Raw genomic sequence first — 13,421 nt, 5'->3', positions numbered from 1 at the left:
CCCAGCCTGTATGTTTCTAGAGACCGGATGAGGGGCTATTTTGTATGCTCTTGCCAATATTTACAGACGATAGTTTTCCTCTATAAAAAATTAAAAAGAAATATCAAAACCATAGCTGGAGCAACAGCAGAGAAGGCCCTACTTAACCCAAAAGGGTTCCCAGGGATGAGATTATTTCTGCTGCTCCAGGGATCAGAATGTTTTACACATAATTACTACTGTTTACCCTTCTGATTAATGCCTTATTCTGGAGAACAGCTACTTTGCAAAACATCAACATTTATGTGATAAGTCTCAAACTCTTTATTTTTTTTTAAAGTAAGCCTCACATTGTAACACCATTTCACTGTTCTATATGCTTTCTTTCCTCCTGAATAAAATCTTGAGTTTGGGCTTAATTGAATTCTAGTAGAGATGATATGTAGAGAAGCCCACACCAAAAAAATTTTTTCCACTGTCACAATTTTCAGTAAGGGGATAGGACTTACAGAATGGCTGTGTTGGAAGTAGATGCTTTTCCTCAGTGAAACAACCATTTCGCTGGTGAAAGTTTTTGAAATAACCATTTAAAGTCTCTGGAAATTGTCACTAGAGCACACAATAAGTGGAGAAACATTTATTCAAGACAATCTACTAAATATTGGTAAGAACAGATAGAGTCTGTAACATTTGAACCATGACCTGCTCCAGTTCTGCCCGTCACCAGCTCCATGTTACAGAAGCACTGTTCTGGATGGGTGTGGCCAAGAAAGCAAGGTTCTCTACTCCCCCAGCTTCAAGTCTGTGGGTTTCAGCTTCACTCCAGGAGCATGTCTCATCTCCCCCAGCTCAGTATTGCAGAAGTTCTATTCTGGGTAAAAGTGGCCAAGAGGACTGGGCTTCCTTCTCCCACCCAGTGCCAACTTGTAGGGCAGAATATTTACTCCAGGCACAACGGGCCAAGAATGCTAGGCCTCAATCATCCTACCGCAGCTGGCTAATAGGATGCAAGCTCCATACTGGGAGAGGCAAGCTGAGAAGACCAGGGACTCCTATCCCCTCCCCAGTGCCCACTCTTAGAGTAAGGGGTATTACTCCAGGAGAACCAGGAACTCTCCCCGCCCCAAGCTCCAGTGCAGTGGCTTAGAGGTTCTACCAGGGGCAGACCCTGAAGGCAAGCCATAAGGATGGAGAGCTCCACAGTTCTGTCCTAAGGGGACTGGTTATTTAGAACAGAATGTGGAGAAGTTCATGCCTAAGGGCGCTGTCAAAACCAATGGAAATCTTCCCGGCAAGCAGTTAAGACAGGGCTAGTAGCTTCATGAAGCTAGTAACAACAAGAAAAGTGGCAGACCAGCCAGAAGGTTGCCAGAGAAAACCATGGAAAGAAACAGCTAAGAAGATACCTCATGGGATCACACTCATCCCTATGGACTTGGAAGGCTGTGCACATGCACTAGGCTGCACCTACTTCAGGAGCAATCAAGGCAGGACATGGGACAGACGGGAAAACATTCCCCAAGCCACACACAATTCAAGCAACAAAGGACACAAGCCTTACTGGCTCACAACCTGTGACAAATCACTGATTGAACAATAAGCTACTCTAAACCAGGGACCACTCCTAGGCAGCCAGGCTTAAAATTAAATCACACCCATCCTTGGAGGTCTGAAAGACTGTACATATGCCTAAGACTAGGCCCTCTCAGGAATGACTGGAGAGAAAACTAAACTACTAGTTCTTGTTGAACATGGAGCAAAATTGTAAACTCTTTGACCTGTGAAAGCAGTCTCCAAGCCACACATACACACACATCCAACAATAAAGATAGGCAATAGAGATTTTTCAGTCTGAAGAACAACAACAACAATAAAATGCACAGAGCCTCAGAGAAGTGTAGGACAGCATTAAGTGCACCAACATATACATACATAATGGTAGTACCAGAAGGAGAGATGACAGAGATAAGGACAGACAAAATATTTAAAGAAATACTGGCTTCAAACAACCCAAATTTGATTAAAAACATTAATATGCACATCTAATAAGCTCAGTGAACTTCTAGCAGGATAAAGACGAAGAGATCCACGCCCAGGTGCATCACAGTTGTTGAAATAATGAAGTATTGAAAGACAAAGAGAAAATTTTGAAAGCAGGAGGAAACACTTAACTCATCCATCATGTACAAGGAAACTTCAATAAGATTAACAGCTAATTTCTCAACAGAAACAGTGGAGAGCAGAAGGTATTCAGATGACATATTCAAAATGCAGAAAGTAAACAAACAAACAAACAAAAACTGTCAACCTTTAAGCCCAGCATAACTATCATTTAAAAATGAAAGCAAAATAGGCCAGGCACAGTGGCTCACGCCTTTAATCCCAGCACTTTGGGAGGCCCGGGAGGGCATATCACCTGAGGTCAGGAGTTCGAGACCAGCCGGGCCAACATGGCGAAACCCTGTCTCTACTAAAAATACAAAAATTAGCCTAGCATGGTGGCATGCACCTGTAATCCCAGCTACTCAGGAGGCTGAGGCAGGAAAATTGCTTGAACCTGGGAGGTGGAGGTTGGTTGCAGTAAGCCAAGATCGCACCATTGCACTCCAGCCTGGAAACAAGAGTGAAACTCCGTCTCAGAAAAAATAAAAATAAAGGTAAAATAAAGACTTTCCCATAGAAACAGATACTAAGTGAATCCATTGTCGCTTACAGAAAATACTAAAGGAAGTTTTTCAGGCTAAAAGGGAGTGACATTAGACAGCAATGTTTTTAAGAGATGGGGGCTCACCCTGTTGCCCAGGATGGAATGCAGTGGGATAATCATAACTCAATGCAGCCTCAAACTCCTGGGCTCAAACCATCCTCCTGCCTCAGTATCCAAAGCAGCTGGGACTACAGGTGCATGCCACTACACCTGGCTGAGACAACAATTTAAATTCACACAAATAACCAAAGAGCTCCAGTAAAGGTAGTTATGTAGGTAATGATAAAAGAATAATTACATATTTTTCCTATTTTCTTAAATAATTTAGAAAGTAACTTCATAAACAATATCTATAAAATTGCATTGTTTTCCATAAAATATATAAAAATATAATATATTTGACAACAATAGGGTAAACGAGGTCGTTGGGAACAGAGGTGCATTGGAATAAGGAAATGACACTAGATGGTAACTCAAATCCGCAGGAACAAATGAAGAGAACTACCAATGGTAATTAAGAAGGTTAGTGTTTTTTAAACTCTATAAATACATCCATGCTCTCTTTTCTTCTATTAGCTTCTTTAAAAGACATAAGATTACATAAAGTAATAATTGTAACTAAGTGTTGTTAGATTTGTAACACATGTGGACATAATATATATAATAATAATAGCACAAAAATGGGGAAGGGAGGTATATAAAAATAAAGTTTCTGTATCTCACTGGAATTAACTTACTGCAAATCTGAAGTAGATTCTGACAAGTTAAGATGCATATCATAAACCTTAGGACAACAATTAAGTAAAAAACCTTTTAAAAAAGTTAAAAATAATTAAATGAATTAAAATGCTATGCTAGAAAATACTTAATGCAAAACAAGGCAGTAAAAGAGGAACAGAGGTAAAAAAAAAAAAAAAGATGTGAAACATATAGAAAACAAAAAGCAAAACTGAGGCTGAAGCAGGAAGATCACTTGAGGCCAGGAGTTTGAGACCAGGCTGGGCAATATAGCAAGACCATGTCTCTACAAAAAATTAAAAAGTTAACCCATTGTGGTGGTGCACACCTGTAGTCCTAACTACTTGGGAGGCTGAGGCAGGAGGATTGCTTGAGCCCAGAAGTTGGAGGCTGCAGTGAGCAATGACCACACCACTGCACTCCAGCCTGGGTGACAGAGTGAGACTCTTTACTAGAGAAAAGTCAAAAAGCAAAAATGGCTTAAGGAACCAGTGAAAGAAAAGCCAACTAAATTCAGAGCAAGAAGAAGGAAGGAAATAATCAAAGAGGAAATAAATGAAACAAATAATAGAAAAGTAGAGAAAATCAACAAAGCCAAAAGTCAGTTATTTGGAAAAAAAAAAAAAAGAACAAAATTGACAAATCTTTAACTAGACTGACCAAAAGAAAACTAGAAAAGACTCATTACTACTGACCTTACAGAAATAAAAAGAGAAATAAGCAAATACTGTGAACAACTATATGGCAACAAATTTGGTAACTTAGATAAAATAGACAAATTCCTAGAAAGAACAACTTCTAGCAACTGATTCAAGAAGAAAGAGAAAATCTGAATAGACTTATAATAAACAAAGAGATTGAATTAATAATTTTAACACTTCCCACAAAAAAGTCCAGGCCCAGATGGCTTTACTGATGGATTCTACAAAACATTTAAAGAAAAATTCACAAACTCTTCCAAAAACAGAGAAGAAATAAACATTTCCAGACTCATTCTATGAGGCCAGCACTATTCTGACACCAAAGCCAGAAAAGGACATCACAAGAAAAGAAACCTACAGACCAATAGCCTTATAAATATAGATGCAAAGTCCTCAACAAAATACTAGCAGATCAAATATAGCAACATATAAAAAAGATTATACATGAACAAAACAGATTTATCCCAGGAATTTTAAGTTGGCCTAACATCTGAAAATGAATTAAAAATCATTAGAATAAAGGGCCAAAACCACATGCTGATTTCAACAGATGCAGAAAACTATCTGACAAAATCTAACACCTGTGTATTATAAAAACACTCAACATGTTAGAAATAGAAGGAAACATCCCAACCTGATAAATGCATCTACAAAAAACCCACAGCCAATACCATACTTACTGGTGAAAAACAAAAAGCCTTTCCCTAAGACAAGGGTGTTTGTTCTCGCTACCTCTTTTCAACATTGTAAGGGAGGTTCTAGCTAAAGCAATTAGTTTAAAAAGAAAAAGAAACAAAAGACATACAGATTAAAAAGGAAGAAGTAAAACTATCTCTATTTGTAGATGATATGATCTTGTGTATAGAAAATCCTAAGGAAACCACTATTCAACAAATTTACTAAATGAAATTAAGAAAATCGTTCGGCCAGGCGCGATGGCTCATGCCTGTAATCCCAGCACTTCGAGAGGCTGAAGCGGGTGGATCACCTGAGGTCAGGAGTTCGAAACCAGCCTGGCCAATATGGGGAAACCCCGTCTCTACTAAAAATACAAAAATTAGCCAGGCACAGTGGTGAGGGTCTGTAATCCCAGCTACTGGGGAGGCTGAAGTAGGAGAATCACTTGAACCTGGGAGGTGGAGGTTGCAGTGAGCCAAGATTGCACCATTGCACTCCAGCCTGGGCGACGAAGCCAGACTCTGTCTAAAAAAAAAAAAAAAGAAGAGAAGAAAAGAAAAGAAAAAGAAAAACCGTTCAACTTACAAAAGCATAAAAAAGTAGCGATAGGCCAGGTGCGGTGGCTCAAGCCTGTAATCCCAGCACTTTGGGAGGCCGAGACAGGCGGATCACGAAGTCAGGAGATCGAGACCATCCTGGCTAACATGGTGAAACCCCGTCTCTACTAAAAAATACAAAAAACTAGCCGGGCGTGGTGGCAGGCGCCTGTAGTCCCAGCTACTCAGGAGGCTGAGGCAGGAGAATGGCGTAAACCCAGGAGGCGGAGCTTGCAGTGGGCTGAGACCCGGCCACTGCAGTCCAGGCTGGGCGACAGAGCAAGACTCTGTCTCAAAAAAAAAAAAAAAAAAAAAAAAAAAGTAGCGATAAATTTAACAAAAGAAGTAAAAATTTCTCACTTTGAAAACTAGAAAACATGGTTGAAAAAAAATCTTAAAAGATAAACAAATGGGAAGACATCTCATGTTCATATATCAGAAAATTGAATATTGTTAAGATAGTTACATGGCCCAAATTTATCTACAGATTCAACACAATCCCTATGAAAATCCCAGCTATCTTTTTTGCAGAAGTTGACAAACTGATCCTACAATTTATATGGAAATGAAAGGGGCTCAGAATAGCCAAAATGTTCTTGAAAAAGAACACCAAACTTGGGGGATTTATACTTTCCAATATCAAAACTTACCACAAAGCTACAATAATCAAGACTGCATGGTACTAGCACAAGACTAGATATTTAGATCAACTGAATAAGAGAGAGATGATAAATAAACCCTAAATTTATGGTCAATTGATTTTTGACAAAGATATCATGATAATTAAATGGGGAAAGAAAAGTCTTTTTAACAAATAATGCTGAACAACTGGATAGCCATATGCAAAGGAATAAAGTAGGACCTCTATCTGAGATTATACACAAAAATTAAAGAAGATTACAGACTCAACGTAAAAGCTAAAACTATAAAACTCTTAGGATAAAACATGGAAGAAAATCTGCATGATATTGGGTTAGGCAATGATTTCCTACATATAACGCCAAAAACACAAGCAAACAAAAGAAAATTGAGAAGCTGAACTTAAGGTAAAAAATTTTTGTGCATCGAAGGATGCCATACAACAAAGGGCAGAAAGAGCTCACATTATGTAAATATTTATTGCAGCATTATTCATAATATCAAAAAAGTAGAAATAGAACAAATGTGTATCAACTAGTAAATGGATAAATAAAATGTGGTATAGTTATAAGATGGAAAGGAATATTCAGCAGTATGAAATGAAGTGGCAGGTTCCACTTCAAGCATGACAGTGTGAAGAGCAGTGGCTCATACCACCACTCTTTGTCATTCCAGCACTTTGGGAGGCCAAGGCAGGAGGACTGCTTGAGGCCAGGAGCTCGAGACCAGCCTGTGCAACATAGTAAGACCCCCATCTCTACAAAAAATAAAAAAAAAAATTAGCCAGGCATGGTGGTATGTGCCTGTGGTCCCAGATACCAGGAAGGCTGAGGCAGGAGCATTGCTTGAGCCCAAGAATATGAGGTTACAATGAGCTATGATTGTACCACTGCACTCCAGCCTGGGCAATGGGGCAAAGACTCTGTCTCTTAAAAAAAAAAAAAAAAAAAAGATTGACTTCCAGTTAACATGCACACAGCTTAGAAGTCGCTATTCCATCCTAACAAGAAAAAAGCTGAACACACTGAAAAATCAATACTCTTCTTAGATTAATCAGAGAAATGAGGTCACAGGGCAAACCTCTGTCCTCAAAATTAGAGACAGACAGATGAATACAGAGAAACACAACTCATGGTAAGAGAAACTCACGGACAGAAATCAGTACTGGAGTAGAAAAACCTGAATTGTAATTGATGAATTGTTGGATGCTCAGTGAGGATAAATCTGACAACAGTTAATACTTTTTTTATGGGCCATAAAACACACTTTTACAAGTTTAAAGGAATAGCAATCATATAATGTCTGCTCTCAGACTACAATGGAATTAAACTAGAAATCTATAGCAGAAAGACATCTAGAAAATCCTGAAATGCTTGGAGATTAAACAATATATTTCTAAATAACACATGGATCAAAGAAAAAATCTCAAGAGAAATACAAAATATATTGAACTAAATGAAAATGAAAATATATCAAAATTTAAGGGATGCAGCAAAAGCAGTGCTTAGAAGGAAATTTATAGCATGTACATATTAGAAAAGAAGAATGTGTATTTTAGAAAAGAAGAAAAACCTAAGCTTCCCCCTTTGGAAAATAGAAGAAAAAGCAAACTAAACCCAAAGTAAAAAGAAGAAAAGAAATAAAAATTAGGGCAGAAATCAATGAAACTGAAAGCAGAAAATCATTGGAGAAAAAAATCAACAAAACCAAAAGCTGCTTCTGTTAAAAGATCAATAAAATCAATAAGCCTCTAGCAAGACTAAGAAAAAAAGAGAGAACACAAATGACTAATATTACAAATGAAAGAGGGGGGAACATCACTACAAATTCCAAGGACATCAAAAGAATAATAAAAGAATACAAAGAACAACTCTATGCCCACAAATTCAATAGACTAGATGAAATGAACCAATCCCTTGAATGACACAGTCTGCCAAAGCTTACACAAAAAGAAATTGATAATCTGAATAGGCATATATCTATTAAAGAAATTAAGTTAGTAATTAATAACCTTTCAAAACAGAAAGCACCAAGTTCAGATGGGTTCACTGGTGAAATCTGTCAAACATTTAAGGAAAATTTATACCAATTCTCTATGATCTTGTTTAGAAGACAGAAGGAGAAGGACCACTTCCTAACTCATTCTGTGAAGCCAGCATTACCCAAAGACCAAAATCAGATGAAGTCATAACAAAGAAAAGAAAACCACAGACCAATATTTCTCATAAATATAGAAGAAAAAATCCTCGACAAAATATTAGCAAATTGAATCCAGCAATGTATAAAAATAATTATATATCACAACCAAGAGGGATTTACCCCAGGTATGAAAGGCTGGTTCAAGATTCAAGAATCAAATAATGTAATCAATCACATCAACAGGCTAGTAAAGAAAAATAATGATTTTATCTATAGATGCAGAAAAAGCTTTTGACAAAAATGCCAGTACTCATTCATGATAAAAACTCTTAGCAAACTAGAAATAGAAAGGATATCCTCAACTTTATAAAGAACATCTACACAAAACCTACAGCTAACATCATACTTAATGGTGAGAAACTTGAAAGTTTCCCAAAGAACAAGGCAAGGATGTCCCCTCTCACCACTTGCTTCTCAACATTTTACTGGAAGGCCTAGGTAATGCAATGAGAAATAAAAGGTAAACAGATTGGGAAGGAAGAAATAAAACTGTGTTCACAGATGACATGGTCATCTATGTAGAAAATCTGAAAGAATCAGTAAGTAAACTCCTAGAGCTAATAAGCAATTATACAAGGTTACAGGATACAAGGTTAATATACAAAGTCAATTGCCATGCTATATACCAGCAATGAACAAGTGGAATTTGAAATTAAAAATTCATTAGTATTATGTGTGCTTCAGTAGCACATATACTAAACTTGAAACAATACAGAGAAGATTAGCATGGCCTCTGTGCAAGGATGACATGCAAATTTGTGAAGCATTCCATACGTTTGGTGTATATTTATCTCAAACTCATCAGGTTGTGTATATTAAATATGTACAGCTTTTTGTATGTCAATCATACATCAATAAAGTGTTCCTTTTAAAAAATTACTGTTTACATTAGCATTCACAAAAAATGAAATATTTTGGTATAAATCTAATATCATCTGTACAAGATCTGGGTGAGGAAAACTACAAAACTATGATGAAGGAAATCAAATAACTAAATAAATGGGGAGATAGTCCACGTTCATGAATAGTAAGACTCAACATTGTCAAGATGTCAGTTCTTCCCAACTTGATCTATGGATTCAATACAATTCCAATCAAAATCCCAGCAAGTTATTCTGTGGATATCAACAAACTGATTCTAAAGTTTATATGGAGAGGCAAAAGACATGGAATAACCACCTCAATATTGAAGGAGAAGAAGAGTTGGAGGACTGACAGTGCCCAACCTTGAGACTTACTATAAAGCTGCAGGAATCAAAACAGTGTGTTGTTGGTAGAATGAACAGACAAGTAGATCAATGGAACAGAATAAAAAGCACAGAAATATACTCTCATATACTCAACTGATCTTTGACAAAATAGCAAAGGTAAAACAATAGAGCAAAAATAGTCTTTCAACAAACATTGGAAGAGCAAGTGGACATCCACAGGCAAAAGAAATAGATCTAGACATTGACTTTATACTCTTTACAAAAGTTAACTCAAAATGGATCACAGACGTAAATGTAAAATGCAAAACTATAAAACTCCCAGACAATAACAGACAATAACACGAGAGAACATGTAAATGACCTTGTGTATGGTGATGGCTTTTTGAAAACTTCAATTATTAGTCTATTTGTAATTTTGACACCTTATCTTCATCTATGGATTTAAATTTTTCTTAAATTAATAAAATTTATTTTTAGAGCAGTTTTAGGTTCATAGAAAAATTGAGTAGAAAGTACAGAGTTTCCATATACATTCTATACTCCCTGTCTCCATATACATGCAACCAATCTCCTCCACCATCAACATCCTGCACCAGAGTGGTACATTTGTTAAAATTTATGAACTTACATTGCAATGACTTTTTAGATACAACACCAAAGGCACAGTCCATGAAAAAACAGTTAATCTAAAACTGGGCTCATTAAAATTAAAAATTCTGTTCTGTGAAAGACACCATCAAGAGAATGAAAGATGTAAGAGTTTGGAGATGTTCCAGCTTAAGTGCGTTCTCAAAAACAGTGGAGACTGTGGCAAAAGGCAATTGGTAGGAGAATAATAGATTCATTGGAGATACAGACTTAACTGTAAGCTGGCTAGTTTACTGGACAGAAACAGGGAAGAGACAGCTGAGAAGAGCCCTCCTGGTATCAGAACAAATCTCAAATACTGATCTAGGGAACTATGCTTCAAAGGTGCCACAATTTGATTGGGCCAGTTTCACCACCACCTCCCCACTCCAAGCAATTTATGCCCTTAAGGATTTTTGAAAACAATAGAACAATCAGCCAGCAATTAGTGGGGCTTAACAGCTGGGTGTGTTTAGTCAAAGAGAGCCCTGTCAAAACCCAGGATTTTGGGTCTTAAGAAAATGTGGCACATATACACCATGGAATACTATGCAGGCACAAAAAAGAATAAGTTCATGTCCTTTGCAGGGACATGGATGAAGCTGGAAACCATCATTCTCAGCAAGTTTTCAAAAGATCAGAAAACCAAACATCACATGTTCTCACTCATAAGTGGGAGTTGAACAATGAGAACACATGGACACAGGGAGGGGAACATCACACACCAGGGCCTGTCGGGGGTCGGGGGCTAGGGAAGGGATAACATTAGGAGAAATACCTAAAGTAGGTGACAGGTTGATGGGTGCAGCAAACCACCACGGCACGTGTATACCTATGTAACAAAACTGCACATTCTGCACATGTACCCCAGAACTTAAAGTATAATAATAATAATAATAATAAATATATATATAGCCACTCAACCTTTCTCTTTCTTTATAGAGACAAGGTCTCACTCTGTTGCCCAGGCTAGAGTGCAGTGGCACGATCATAGCTCACTGCAGCCTCAACCTTCTGGGCTTAAGTGATCCTCCTACTTCAGCCTCCCAAATAGCTTGGACTATAGGAGTATGCAACCATGCCTGGCTAATTTTTTATTTTTTGTAGAGCTGGGGTCTCCCCATGTTGCCCAGGTTGGTCTCAAACTCCTGGTTTCAAGTGATCCTCCCACCTTGGCCTCCCAAAGTGCTGGAATTGCAAGTGTGAGCCACTGCACCTGGTCCATTCCACCTTTCTTGAGGTTGCTGTTTGCATGACATATTTTTTCCATCCTTTTACTTTCAATCTATTTGTATCTTTGAATTTAAAGAGTGTCTCCTAGAGACAGCATGTAGTTATACTGTTACACTGTTTTTTGGATCCTGTGTGACAATCTCTGCTTCTTGATTGGATTGTTTAATTCATTTACATTTAATAATATTATTACTATTGATATAATTGAGTTTACATTTGCCATTTTATTTTTTGTTTTTATATGTCTCATATCTTTTTATTCTCTAATCCTCCTTTATGCTTTCTTTTGCATTAAGTGAATATTTTCCATTATTGCATTTTGATTTTTAAAATTATTTTGAATAATAAAAGTAAATATTTTACTATATTATTTATGTATTAACTGTTGCTCTAGGGCTTACCATAAACAGATTAATTTACCACTTTCAATAATGGACAGAACCAGGGAGAAGGTCAGCTTTACACCTCAAGATGCCAGAAAAATAAGAGGAAACTAAACCCAAAACTAGCAGAAGGAAGGAAGTAACAAAGAGTAGAGGTAAATGAAGTAGAGAATAGAAAAAAATGGAGGAAATCAATGACATGACAGTTGGTTATTTGACAAGATTAACAAAATTGACAAATCTCTAGCTAGACTGACCAAGAAAAAAAAAGAGAAGACACAAGTTACTAAAATCAGAAATGGAAGTAGAGGATGGGCATGGTGGCTCATGCCCGTAATCCCAATGCTTTGGGAGGCTGAGGCAGGAGGATCACTTGAGGCCAGGAGTTACAGACCAGCCTCAGCAACATAGCAAGACTTGGTCTCTACAAAAAAAGTAAATTAAAAAAAAAATTAGCCAGGCATAGTGGCACATGTCTGTAGTCCCAGCTACTCAGAAGACTGAGGCAAAAAGACTGTCTAAGCCCAAGAGTTCAAGTCTGCAGTGAGCTATCATGGTGTCACTGCACTCTAGCCTGGGTGACAGAGTGAGATCTGGTGTCAAAAAAAAAAAAAAAAAAAAAAAAGGAAAGAGATGAAAGTGGGGGCACTGCTACCAACCTTACAGAAATTTTTAAAAAATTATAAGAGAATCAGGTTCCTAGAAATAAAAACACTATCAAAATGAACTCAAAAAACAGAAAATCTGAATAAACCTATAACAAATAAAGACATTGAATCAGTAATAAAAAAAAATCTCCCAATAAAGAAAAGTCCAAGATCAGATGGTTACACTGGTGAATTCTGAAAAATATCTAAGGAAGAATTAATACCAATTCTTCTCAAACTGTTCAGAATATTGAAGAGGAGGGAACACTTCCAAACTTATTCCCTGAGGGCAGCATTGTCCTGATATCAAAGCCAAAGATATCACAAGAAACGAAACTACAGATCAATACCCCTTATATAAATGTAAAAATTCTCAAGAAAAAATTAGCAGGCTGAATACAATAGCAGCATATTAAAATAATATATGCCATGGCCAATTAGGATTTATCCCAGGAATGTAAGGGTGGTTTAACTATGAAAATCAATCACTGAAATACATCATATTAATAAAATAAAGAAAAAAGACCACATGATCATTTGAAAATGAAGCAAAACAAACAAATAAAAACCAAAATTCACACTTTTCATAATAAAACACTCAACAAATGAGGAAAAGAAGGGAATTTTCAAAACAGGATAAAAGGCCAGGCACGCTGGCTCATGCCTGTCATCCCAGCATTTTGGGAGGCTGAGGCAGGCAGATCACTTAAGGCCAGGAGTTCGAGGCCAGCCTGGCCAACATGGCAAAATCTTGTCTCTACTGCAAATACAAAAATTAGTTGGACGTGGTGGTGCATGCCTGTAATCTCAGCTACTCAGGAGGCTGAGGCACAAGAATCGCTTGAACTCAGGAGGCTGAGGTTGTAGTGAGCTGAGATCATCGTGGCACTGCACTCCAGCTTGGGCAAGAGAGTGAGCCTATGTCTCAAAAACAAAAATCAAACAAAAAACACGATAAGAGGCATATATTAAAAACCTACCCAAAGCTAACATCATACTCAATGGTAAAAGACTGAAAGCTTTACTTCTTAGATCAGGAACAAAACAAGGATGCCCTCTCTTGACACTTCTATTCAACACTGT

The 13,421-nt window shown here is 37.3% G+C and overlaps 1 protein-coding gene and 1 non-coding gene across 3 annotated transcripts in view; one reads left to right on the top strand and one right to left on the bottom strand.

The window, feature by feature from the left end:
- Nucleotides 1-13,421, bottom strand: part of PIN4 (peptidylprolyl cis/trans isomerase, NIMA-interacting 4) — a 363,345-nt gene that overhangs the window by 224,314 nt on the left and 125,610 nt on the right. The gene's annotated exons all lie outside the window — the stretch shown is intronic.
- LOC126946947 (U6 spliceosomal RNA) lies at nt 8,913-9,015 on the top strand. The gene has a single exon (XR_007722812.1). It is a non-coding gene; the product is annotated as a U6 spliceosomal RNA (small nuclear RNA).

The sequence above is a fragment of the Macaca thibetana genome, chromosome X, assembly GCF_024542745.1.
Source record: "Macaca thibetana thibetana isolate TM-01 chromosome X, ASM2454274v1, whole genome shotgun sequence".
Classification (NCBI taxonomy): domain Eukaryota; kingdom Metazoa; phylum Chordata; class Mammalia; order Primates; family Cercopithecidae; genus Macaca; species Macaca thibetana.
Note: the sequence above shows the minus strand (reverse complement) of the source record. Positions and strands in the feature narration are given on the sequence as shown.